We start from the raw sequence: 13,220 nt of genomic DNA, 5'->3' as shown, positions 1-13,220 counted from the left end.
GGAAAGCCTGCACACACACACATATGCATATATATTTATATGCACATGCTGCTCAACATGATATGCATTTTCTTTCTTTGTCCTGAATATCCTTAGGTGAAAAACACTGACGTACAATATATTTTGGGTTATGGATCTACAGTTTCACATGTAAAATACAGCTTTCTGTGTCAAGTATATGCTGTAGATATTCAAGACAGTAATTTCTAATTAATAGATCAGCAATTTAGGGAGAAGGGGTGGGGTAACAAAATATCCTACTTTGACTTACAGAATAAGAAAGTATGACTTTGCCTAAAGCCTCCAATAATAAATTATAAACTTAACTGGGCTATGAAGTGACCAGGATACTTTTCTCACCTCTGTTCCCACTGTCTACCCATTCCTCAGTGCTGGATTCTTTAAACTTTACCACAACTTGCTGGTAAATAGTCTGGATTAAAATGAGGTGCATAATAAAGGGCAGATATGACCATGTGTTGCATGTTGTTAGTTCTTGATAGCCTGACAACAGACATTTGTGTGTGTGTGTTTTAATAGTTTTCTAGGAGATGAAGATGAATGGACAGGCCTCTAGTGCCACCATCAGTGGTTTTCAATATTTGCTCCTCTTTTTCTAGATTGACAGCCAACACTGCTAAAATGCTGGGTGTTTAGAAAGAGATATTACTTTGGACAGTAGCCCAGTAATACTGTTCTCAAACATCACCAGCAGCAGAAGAGGCAGTGACATACCAATCTGATTTAGAATTGTTTGATGATCCCTATGTCTCCTTTCAATTTTCTCCATCGTGATATTTTTTCCCCTTTTTCATCATGCTTGACAGTTGAATCAGAGCTTTGTTACATGCACTTAACCTATGGTAGTTGGCTGGTGAGATAAAATATCACTCAAAACACAGATCCCATACAAAATGTATATGTACTGTAACTACAAGTTTGTACTAAGCAGGTTGTTGATGCATAGGTAACATATTACATGCTAACCAAGATAGAATATTCACACAATATGATAATTGTACTGTTGCAGGGAACCTAGACCTCTCTTAGCTGGGCATGTCTATTATTTAAATCTAAAAGAAAAAGTAAAATATTATTAGCTGAGGCTGCAATTCAAGGAAGACTAATGGAGTTAAATGCCCAGGTCCTACTGAAATTCAGTGAATTTGGATATATACATAAAACCCATATGCTGTTTTGAAAACTCCAGTCTCAACTATTTTATCTGTAGCATAAATTGATTGGGGGATCAGTTGTTGTGACCAGTGCCATCTTGTTGCTTGATTACAATATGTTGTAGTAATCTCTAATGTACTATACTCAATTTTAGTTATTTTAAGGACACCCTCCTGTTAAAACCATGTCTGATGAAGATGGGATAGGTAAATATACAAGTGGCTTAGCCCATTTGACTCTGATCCAGTTAATTGCTTATGATGACGCAAGGCTCTCTTTTTAAAAAAAACAAAACAACATTTGCTGGAGCCCGGAGTTACCTTTCTGATCTTTTCCATTGCACATGGCTGAGCATTCTGTCCACTTAAGCTGCGGAGAGACAACCATCTATAAAATAGTTAAAATTGTGTAAGGCCAGATTTTTCATATGTGAAACTTTCCAGAAATATAACAATGTTTCACTAAATATTTTAAAGGTCAGTAACTGAGTTGTACAGACATCATGTCCATTGTTTTAGAAACTCCCAGTTCATTCTTCTACCACTTCATCTGGAAATTCAGTTCGTTATGCTGATCCTGGAATTCTACCATTATATACTCAGATTTCTTATCCTCACTCTGAAAATCCTAACTATGATGCTCCTTACTTCTTTGTCTCATAACAGATCCCATAATTCCACTCTGCCCTTGATGCCATCCTTAACTCTCCTCTGGTCTGCTTCTCCAATAACCGTCTCTTTCTTGCATCTTTTTCCACACTGCTCCAAATGATAAACTGATCTTCAAGGCCAATACTATTTCCTACAAATCTCTCTGGAAGACCTATTTTTTTCATTACATTTACACAGAATATAGGTTGGGGGCAAGGAAGTAAAGTTATTATTTTCAGTTGTTCATTCAGAAGGCAGAGAGACATCTGTCCTGCTCAAGAGCACTGCAGTTAATAGTGGTCTTTGTAAAGACAGAAGACACCCTAATGCTGAAGAACAACTTCCCAAAGAAGGTAACACTGAACTTAAGCCTGACTGCTTTCACACCATTTTTCAGGAATCACCTTCCTGAAATGAATGAAGGCAAGAAATGGCAACATCAAGAGTAAATGTCAAAAAGCTCTCTTAATGAAGAGAGACAAAAAGTAGAGTCACTTATTCATGCCATTGTAAGTACTTCTGTGTCAATGTGAACTTCTGCGGGTAATACCAAGATTATTAAAATAGAGACCTCCTTAAAAACACCTAAGATAGAGCTAAAATGTCTGTAACAGCAATAAATGCCCATTTTGGGTGGACAGACAAGATATATTACATATACGTCTGCATTTCTACAAATGTGCTCATTCTTTCAAACCAGGTAACTGGCATCACAAATTACATGAACTGGTTACATTAAGATAGATAAAAATAAACTTCCACTTGCAATATAGCCACAGTGAGAGACAGCTAGACTGCCTTGATCTACTCTGTAAGTTACAGGCAAACTGTTGGTGCAGTATAGGATAGGCCCTGGCCCTGCACCCAGTGGGACTGTGCTGTACAGATGTGACCTTACCCAGTCTTTACACACAGCTGTGGTTTCCCTATTCTCGCCTGCCACATCTTGATGTCACCCTAGTTATTGTTGGGAGACAGTTTACTTCAGCTGCACGTTATTAACGGAGAAGTGGGTCCAAATCTTCCTTGGGGCTCCAACCTCCCCTACACCTAGTCCTAATGCCACCCTGTTGGTAACATGTCCATTATGCCCTTGTTCTCTATGGGCGATAGTCTTCAGTCTGATTTGCAAAGAAAAATGGTGTATAACTTAAAGATGGAGCACGATCCAGGTAAGTTCTGTCAAGTAGAGTCCTTCTTCTTGCATGCTGAGCCTGCCAGTCAGGAAACGGCTCAGTCCTGGGGTTGCGGGTCGTACTTCACTGCCCGACCCTCATGAAGAAATTAATTGGAATGAAAAGAAAACAGGTGGGCCCTCCAGGCCCCCTACTACCCACAGCTTAGGCACTTCTGTGTCTGTTCAGGGAGGACCTTAGCAGCACCTGCTGCCTTCCCTGATGTGTCAGAGTAGTCCTCCCACCCTCCATTACTACACTTTGAGTGAGCCTGAAGCCCGACTGTTGTGAGGTGTCCATTGCTGGTGGCAATCCCTCAGCTCCCCTTTCCCCCAGGCTTCCGCAGCTTTTAAGTAATAAAAGAAAAAAAAAAATGAAATAAACAAAACCATGTGGGGTGCTGCCGGTGATGCTGACGGCCGATTCCTCCAGCGCATCATCCTGCCAATGTTTCCTACCTTCCCTGCTGCCCCAGCCTTCCCAGTTCTTTCTTAAACTATTGGAGCCCTTCCAGGCTCCTGAGACTTGGCTTTCTCAGCTCCACTCACTCCAGAGCCATCCAGCCCATGTCTTCTTGGTTTGCCTCCTCCCTCTGGCATTTCTCTGTCTTCTCAGCCCTGGCACTGGGCCAGAAAACCCCTATGCTGCCTCAGGTGAGGCCGAGCTTGATCAAGCAGCTGTTCATGAACTGGGCTGGTCCCCTGTTGCAGCAAGAGGCACCAAGCTTTGCCTTCAGAAGTCTCATCACTTGCTTGGTCTGGTTACACACCATCAAGTTGATTCACCTCCTCAACTTAGCCCAGTCCACCTAGTTCTCAGCAAAAGCCCTGGTCAACCAGAGTGCAGCTGGGTCTGTACTCTGTTCATTTTGCTTTGCACCTTTTGACTGAAGTGAAAGTTGCCCTCTCCATTGATGTACCTGCTGCTCTGAAGGATCAACTCTGCACACAAGGCCTCCGCAATGGCAGCTTGGTAGGCAAGCCACTCCCCCACAATCACTGCCTATTTTTTGAGCTGTGGAAAATGATGATAGGGCTGGGCCCAGTACCCTGCTGTTCAGCATCATCATGCCCATTGTTGACTCTGGATTTAGGTTCCAGATACCTTGTTCTGAGGGGACCTACCCTTAGACCGAACACAACTTTTCCATTCAATAACAGGCAAATTTTTTGATAAACTGTGATAACAGAAAAAAATACATTCAAGCAAGAGATTCTATATATCTACCAAATCCTAGGGCTGTCATCAGAGTCAAAGTACATCTGGCCAGGCCGCAGCCTTCACCCTGAGGCCTTGTCTTACGTGTCAGATGTCAGCAGCCTGGAGGTGGGATGCCAAGGCACACATCCCCTCCAGTATGGTGGATGAGAGGGGCTGGTGATGTGCCCTCTGTCTATGGTGGCCTTGGGTACCCTCCCAGGGGATGGGGACCCCTCTTAGGGACTCTCTCGGGATGGAGAAGGGGGACCCTTTGTTACTCTCAAGTCTCTGCTTTTGTATTCTCCTTCTCTCCTGATGATTCTTCATCCATGGCTATCACTGGTTGGTCTCTCTATGTTGACATATGTTCATGTAGTTCATCATATGCACACATACTAATTTGGTCTTTCCAGGCTTCTTTCTGATTTGTTCTGTCCCTCCAGAACACAAGCCCCCCTGCTCTGGGGCCTTATTAGTTGGTGCCACCTTATCTCATGTTATGGAACAGTGTGGTACATGCCGCCCTCTTTCCCATGCCCCCCTCTTCCCTGGACTGCCCCCAACTGCAACCATTCTTTGCCGCCCTCAGTGCCCTCTTTGTCATACTGCATTTGGAATTCTGCAAAATTGTACACATTTTCTCTATCCCATAGCAAGTGGCCAAAGGGAGCAAGATCTGCCTGGCCAATTTCCTGCTGGGGCAGGTCAAGATCGTGACTCTGAAATGCCACAGAAACTGGCTTGCAGGGGCCAGCTCTGACAATGACTTCCAATTCTTCCACTTCTTGGTCCAGACGTGTCACATTTGAGTTTGGACACTTCACTTGCAACAGAACAGGAACCAGTTTGTGTTGCACTGGGCTACTGCAAGGCAGAAGACAGAAAGCTAGTCCTAAATGTGTAATCCCGTAAAGGTTATTGGGAAAGGGGGTTTCAAACTCAGGAGACATGAGCATTTTCATTACAAGTGCTTTATGGTCAGCCCCTAAGAGGACTACACACTTTTGAACTTTCACTTTTTGTTGGTAATATTTTTATAATAAAGATTTTTAAAGTCTCTCTCTCCCAGACACACACACACAGTATCCAAACTGATAAGCACTGTTTGCTAATCCTCAAGTATTGCTAATGAAGATAAGTAATCCTCTCTAATCAAATCTATATGAAGCTTCCATTTTTTCATAATAAAACATTTGTGTTACAGATGCCCTGGCAGATTCTACCATTTTGCCATTTTATTGATTCTTAAATAGGAAAGCTATCATACTTCTGACTGCTTCTCATGAGGAGACTAATTAGATTATTTGATCATCTGGTTAATCAAAGCAGGAAATACTTAAGTGTCACAGCTGGTCTCAGACTAAGTATCTAATACCAAGATTTTAAATGAAAACTATGATGTTTTCACTGGGTAAGAATTTCAAAAATGGCTAGAGAGTAAAAACAATACATATCATCTCATAGCTTATGCCTAAAAAGGAAACCTCAACACATCATTATATATAGATATAATTCCATTGTTCTTCTTCCCTCTCTTAAAGACATTTTCTGCAATGATCAGTTCTCAGAAAGAATCAGAGAACTATGCAGATCTCCAATAAAAATTTAATGTTGGCAATGTTTTCATTTTAGCTGAGTCCTCAATACATACTATTTTTGCTATGTAGCTGGCACTACAAATGGACTGGTTCAATGAAAATGTTTGTGTATGAGAGAAATATGATATCACCAACACACTGAGCACATTCCCACTGTCTGTCTTGTCTTCACTTGCACATATTCAAATCATGAAAATACAAGCACAGTGAAAAACTAATCTCTTCCTACATTTTACAAGTATATAACTTATATTGTGCTTTTTAACCCAGTATACAAGATGACAATGGAAAATGTATTCATGTAGACACAAAGTTACACCCAGTTTAATCATTTCAGCAATCTCATTTTAGCAAAATCAAATTCAATTCCCCATCATTACTAAATAGGGTGGCACAAGGCCTTTGAGATCTAGTCATGGCCTCAAAGTAACAGTGGGGCCTTGGATAAATTTAATCTCTATGCCTCATTTTCCTTCATATGTAGTTAGCAGTTCTTAGCTTCTTTTTGTAAAGCACTCTGAGGTATATTCTTGGTGACTGCTAAGAGCAATATATTTTCATTATGTAATAAGTATGGAACGTAGTGACCACACAAAACAGCATAATCCTGTAACATGCATCCTCACAACCTATCCACGCAGACAAAATTCAAGCTATTCAATTTTCCTGTCCCCATAAAAGATACCCTTCAAATGATGTAGGTAGCACTGTAAAAAAAAAAATGGAAAAATTGATCCATATAGTTTTATTTTAATATGCTCCTATGTTTCTATAGTTTCATATTTATTTTGTGTTCGTTCATGTTAAACTTGAGGTTTACTAAGTAGAAGAAAATTGTATTGTGTAAAGCAACTTTTCTGCTTTACATGACTGTAGCATTATTTACAGTCATATCGTGTCCTTCCTCTTTTTGTCCTTACCAAAAGCAAAAAGTCCTTGTAATATTGACTATGTCACAAATTGCTCTTTGTAATCTAATCCAATTTATTTTTTCTTTAATGAGTTTGACTGCAGGACACCCAGGACTTTGGGCAGAAGGACAGGTCAGTCACTTTTTCTTTGGGAAAGCATTGTTTTTATTTCAGAATTGTCTCTTTGATCTTACATGAAACAGTAGATGAGCCATGACCCACCGGAAAGGACGTGCTTTCTTTCTGATCTCGGCCTAACTTCAGGATTATTGCAATGTACAAAATAATGAAGTATATAAGTCAAAGAGTTCAAATGACACATGCAATAGTTTTAGGAGAGCAGCACTGTCTTTTAAAAATGTTATTTTCAAAAAATGATATTTTGGAACAATAGCAAATAACATTTCATTATAAACATGTACTACTTATCTGAAATATCAAGCAAATTTTAGAAGCCTAAATAAAAACGTAGATTCCTAACTTCAGGAAACAAGCTTTGAAAATTATGATCCTTATCTCTGTCAGATTGTACCTACCATTTTTCAAGCAACATCTGGAGGAGACTTAAGACAAAAAAAAAAATCATAATTTGTTAACTTTAGTTTATGTATCTGAGAGCACTGTGTCAATCACTTTCCCTTCCTGATACCTATCTTGCTGTGTATCTCAAATTGATTTAAACCTTTAAAAAAAAACAACTAGCTTTATGGTGATGTTTTTCTTTAAATCTGCAGCTAGTGCAACATCCTTGAGTGTGTTACTGGCAGAGATTGAACTCAGGACTTCTAGGTCTGAAACAATGGTTCTCAAACTTTTTAGCCTCAAGAGAGCCCTGGTTACACTCAAGGCACTCCTTGGAAAATGCCAGCTTAGTCTTCACCCTTTTTTTTTTTTACTACAGAAAAATATTAGAGCAATTCTTCTGTTGCAAAGACCTCAAACCACAACAGGTCAGAATGTTGTTGGCATTATGGATTCCTTTTTGAAATCTCTGGGTTTACCTTATGAATCATGCCTAGGCATTTCCACACCTAACCATGCTAATAATACATGATGGCATCCTTAAAAGGATCTCAAGGCACCCAAGTTTTCCACAGCACCCAGGCTGAGAACCACTGGACAGAAAGGATAAACCTTTGAGGTAAAATACAAGTTGCTGAAAGCTGTACAGACCTAAACCTTTACATAGTCTGCCCAGACAAATGAGGATCATAAAGCCATGCTGAGTAAGTTTGGCTCACAGTAGCACTTCATATGGGCTTCTTCATATACAGCTTTGCATTTGCTGAAGTCTGTAACTATTCCATAAATTCTGTATTTTGCTTTTAAAAAGTCTGAGGCAAAACTTGCATAATGTTTGCTAGTCGAGAGCGGTGGGGGATGTTTTGGGAAGATACGAGCAATTTTCTTGTATAACTGCAAACTGACTGGCAGTAAAAAAAATGTCACTAAAAGTATTCTCTCCCCCAGCCTTTTTATGAATAGTCATAGCAAGTTAAACATAAGGATCATGTTCCTAAGTGATTTAAAATCATAATGCTCTATTTTCAATGCCCTGCAGACCGTCTCCTTTTGGTTCTCAAATAATACATGCCTTTGCTCTGCTGTTATCACACAGCATTGCTCTTAAACACTGATAACTGAATTCCAACTCATTGCAAACATTGCTGTCTTATTTTTGTTGAGATGATTCTATGCATGTCTTTATTACTGCTGGTACTCTTTTCAATTTGTATTATTTCATTCACATGGTTATGGTAATAGGGAGTAAAAATGCAAAAATTCTCAGCAAGAACATGCAAATCTATTATCAACATCATTACTTAGTACAGGGGCGGGCAATTATTTTGACTGGAGGTCTGCTTAACGAGTTTTGGTGAGCTGGCAAAGTGGCAAGCTGGCAAGGGTGGCCCCACTCCCTGGTTGGCATCTTGGGACCAGAAGTCCTGCCCCTAACTCTGACCTTTGCCACTGGAAGTCCCTCCCCTTACCACTGGAAGTACTCATTTTGGGAAGGGGTTTGCCGTCTTGGAACCAGAAAAAAAAAATTATATACTAAAAATCAAACATCCTTAATAATATATTTTATTTTAAAAAAATATTTTTGTCCTGATTTGTGTGCATTTGTGCTGTATACAAAGAAGTGATTGCATATTAGCTCAAAATGAAGTCTTACTCTTGTATATTGTGGGGGGGTATGGAGGGGTGCAGAGGGGTATGGGGTTTGTGGGGGGATTATGGGTGTGTGGATATGTATGTATGTGGGGGTATGTGTGGCTGTCTGGGTGGGTGGGTATTGGCTTTCTGGGGGGCTGTGGGGTGTGTGGTGAGGGAGGGTGGCTGGGGCTGTGTGTAGGTGAGTGTGTGTGTAGCAGTGAACGCGGTTCCACCCAGAGGCGCATGGGCATGTGTGTGGCGGGGCTGTGGGGGCAATTGTGGGTGGGTGCAGTGTTTGTGGGGTGATTGCATGTGGGGGAGGATGTGGTTGTGAGGTTTGTAGGGGGAGGGTTTGAGGATATGTGGGGTGTGCACGGAAGCCACCACAGAAAACCCTCTGAGCCAGTCAGCCCCCACCCTGCAACAGCCCAGAGGCTGCATGACCTGCAGCATCTCCCTCACACTGCCAACAGCATGAAGCCCCAGCACAGCCTGTGTCCACTCCGCAGCATGGGCCGCATTGTATCCTGCCACCCCTGGGCATGCAGTGCAGCTAGGGTGGCTCCTTCCCACTCCCATTGTGCTGTCCCCAGCCCCACAGTAGTGGCAGGGACTGACACGTGCAGACCCAACCCCGCGTGCCCCACTTCGGCTCCAGGTTTGCCTGTCTGGTCTGTGCTGAGCAGCAGAAGCAGTAGCCAGGCAGAAACCATTGCTTGACACAGGATCAAGTGGCCCCTCTCCCTAGCCACTGCCAGGCAGTTTTTGGTGTGGCCACCCAGAGCCCGCACCACACCAGGCTGCCCTGTGACTGTCACCACTTCTGGGCTGCCCTACAGCTGCTGTGCACTGTCACCACTGTGACACAGGGCAACCCAGAGGTGCTGGTGATGGAGAGGTATGGCAGAGGTATGGTTTCTGGGTGGCCCCACCAAAAACTGCCCCATGGAAGCAAGGGGGTGGGGTCACTTTCCCCACTCCACTGAGCAACAGTTGCTGCCTGGTGATGCAGCTGCTGCTGCTTCTCAGCCCATATGGGCAAACTAGAAGCAGGCTCTGGGGCCCAGTATGAGCAGCAGCAGTGCAGGAGAGAGGTGGCCACACAGTGCAAGGTAAAAGTGGCCCCTCCCCCTTCCGCTACTGGCACTTCCTGGTGCTACTGTCCAGAACCCATGTCAGGCTGCCCTGCATCTGCTCTGCACCACCACTGTTGCAACATGAGGCAGCGGTGATGTGGCATAGATGCAGGCAGCCTCACATGAGCTCCAGGCAGCTGCACCAGGAAGAGCCAGCATCAGGAGGGGCTGCTTTTACCCCATACTGAGCAGCAATTTTTCCTGCTGCTACTGCTGCTCAACTTGGACAGGTGAGCCCAGAGCCAGTGTGGGGTTGGAGCTGTGCGCGCTGGTCCCTGCAGCTACTGCAGGGCTGGAGGCAGTGGTGGCAGCAGTGGCAGCGGCAACTGGAAGAAGCTGCTTCCACCCGGGTTGCTTAGGAAGGCGGTCCAGCTGCGGAGCTGCCCCAGCCCCACTGTGTGCTCAGGGGGCATCAGGACGTGCCACAGTTGAGTGGCACCTTAGCCAGACAGGACCAAGAGACCTACCACAATCCAGACAAAGGCTGTATTTTGCTCACCTTAGTATACAGTGGCCTCAAACTGCAATTAAGACTACACTGTGCTAAGCACTATATAGCACAGAATAAGTGGCCAAACTTACCTTGAACTCTGAGGTCAGGTATACACATTACATTTTAACTTGTATAAATGATCAGAAGCCAGTCTATGCCAGTAACAGAACAGAAATTCGGCATACAAAATCAGCCTATACCTATAGCTGGAACCAGAGACAGTTCCCCACTGCCCCACTCCAACCCCTGGAGCTCAGGACTAAGCCAACCAGCCGTTGTGGCACCCTGCTGCGTGAGCTGACCAGTAACAATTTGCTCCCAGGTCAGCATCTACCGGTGTGCTTAGGTGCATTAGTTTAAAGTGCTGTTTTCTAGTACCTGTCTTATCGGTACCAATAAACAACATTTTAAATTAATCTACTGAGTAGTAATTGCTGCACACACAGATAGTGACACTTTACTGCATATTAGTCTAATGAACAGTAAAACGCATGCGTCAATGTGACTGCTCATAACAAATGCCAACTTTGAATAATTCTATTGACAAGAACTGATTTTTGTTGATTATGATGATGATGCAGCAAACTGACTTTTAACAAACTTTGCTCCCAGTCCCATGAGGGTTCATAACAATACAATTTTGCTGTTTATGAATAATATAAAGTACCCCTACACTGAACCCTTGTAAGAACAACAGGAACATTTATACATAAAGTTACTCACATGTGTACATGGACTGTACCAATGGGTATAAGAAATATAGGAAAGGAAAGGGGAGAGAAGCAAAAAAGGCAGCAGTAATAATCAGACTGGTTAAAAGTCAGAATTTCTGTTCTGAAGGAAAAGGCAATTTGTTTTTAAAGATTTTTGTTTCAGAATGAGAGAAATGTATACACTTCCCCTGACAAGGAAAACATTTAAAAAATGATTCAAAAGAATCAAACTATTTTTGTAAAAACTTAAAAATGTAAATGATCTTAGACGTCCACATTCACAGGCTCCCAGCTCAACTGAGGCTCTTTGGGCTTCTCTTTCATGATTCATGGAAAGCCCGAAGCCTCAGAAGTCCTGGGAACCACAACTGCACAGGGATACTAGGAGCTTATGAGTCAGCACTCTTGGGATCCAGGCTTCTAGCTCCATAGCAGGGAACCAAAGGCTGCATTGATCCTGACTCCCTGCTGAGCCTGGGACTGCTCCTGAGGCAATCAGCTCCATCTGTTCATTCTTGTTCCCTATGCACCCAAGTGCAGCAAGTAAGTAGCACAGACAGCATATGCAGTCCTGAGACCATGCCTTATTATTGTTCTCAGGCTCTCTTAGGGACTTAAATCAACCCTAAATAACTGCTTAAATATCTGTCTATATACCACCTGCTCTCCCATGGGGCAGCACAACAAGGCCAGGACCTCATGAATGGATTGCAATGCAACAATGATGTCTGCATTGTTATTTATATTACACAACTTCCTTATCATGTATTTGAAAAAAAGAGCAAATGAAAAATATAGCCATAGCTTATAGTTCAAGCAAGTTTACATGCTATATTTCCTATGAGAATATTTCTAATCAAATAAAAATGGTTGTTCATATGCATTATTAATGTTAGCTCACTAAACAGCAAACATACAAAAGGATACCATTTTCAGTAGTGCACATCAAGTCCTGCCTGTGCCTGACTGATACAACTGCAATTTGAACATTTGCCTAAAAACCTGGATCTGCAGATGCAAATAACCCCGTGAATAGGCAAACAGAACCTGTGCACTACAACAGTTAAGTGAGCTATCCACAGCTGGGACCTTCTAGTGTGTACATGCCCCAAGGAAACAAGGTCTCCTAAGCTTTCATGTCCCTGAGGCTGAAAGCTCACAATGTGTCCAATCTTAAAGCAGGTGGCAAGCTACAGTTTCCTTCCTACTTCCAGAGATTACTCACTGGACTTGACAGTTATTGGACCCTGTACTCTCTTCCCTCAGGGTTGTGACCAGCAATTAACACGTGCAGCCCAGTTTCCTCCATTACCAAGTACTATTTCATTGTTAAATAGCCCGGACTGAACTCTAGATGAAAGAGAGGAGATTATGAGCTCTCTATACAGTACCAACCTCCAGACCATAGCCAGGAAACCTTGCTTAGCCTGACTCTTGTACAGAACCTGTCACTTTCTACAGCCTCTTCTCTCTCTTATTTCACACATAAGGCCCCCAACGACTGAACTTGCTTCTTTCTCTAATGGATCACTTTTTTAACTCTCTGGTGTCCTTTGGATCTATGAGTTTCAGTGTTGGCCAGAACATCTTTGTCTCTTGTAGCTGGAGCCTGAACGTGCCTTCTTCCAGTTAGTTCCAGGTTTCCTGCTCTGTTTGCTAGAAGATAGTTTATCTATATCCATTGTTTGGCTTTCCTGTTTATTTCTACAATTACAGCTTATTAAATTGAACTACAGTAAAACCTGTGTTAACTGGCATTTTAGTAACCGGCACACTCTACTAACCAGAATTTCCAGCCAGCCGGCTGTGGGGGGAGGGGGAGGAGGGGGAACTTGCATACAGCAAGTACAGGAGGGACAGGATAGGAAGGAGAGGTGGGGGCGTGGCACTCTATATTAAGGAGGAATACACATCCTCGTCAATTAGCAAGGAGTCAGAGGAGGGGCACTCTGAAGTGCTTTGGGTTAGAGTACAGTGCAGTCAAGGGGAAAGAGACTTAACGGTGGGGGTC

At 42.8% G+C, this 13,220-nt stretch overlaps 1 pseudogene; it reads left to right on the top strand.

Annotated features, from left to right (window-relative positions):
* Positions 1-2,904: 2,904 nt before the first annotated feature.
* LOC109314013 overlaps positions 2,905-13,220 on the top strand; it is a 14,756-nt pseudogene continuing 4,440 nt past the window's right edge.

Source organism: Crocodylus porosus, unplaced genomic scaffold, assembly GCF_001723895.1.
Source record: "Crocodylus porosus isolate Cpor-Errol unplaced genomic scaffold, CroPor_comp1, whole genome shotgun sequence".
Classification (NCBI taxonomy): Eukaryota; Metazoa; Chordata; order Crocodylia; family Crocodylidae; genus Crocodylus; species Crocodylus porosus.
The sequence above is the reverse complement of the archived record's forward strand: the minus strand, read 5'-3'. Positions and strand labels throughout refer to the sequence as shown.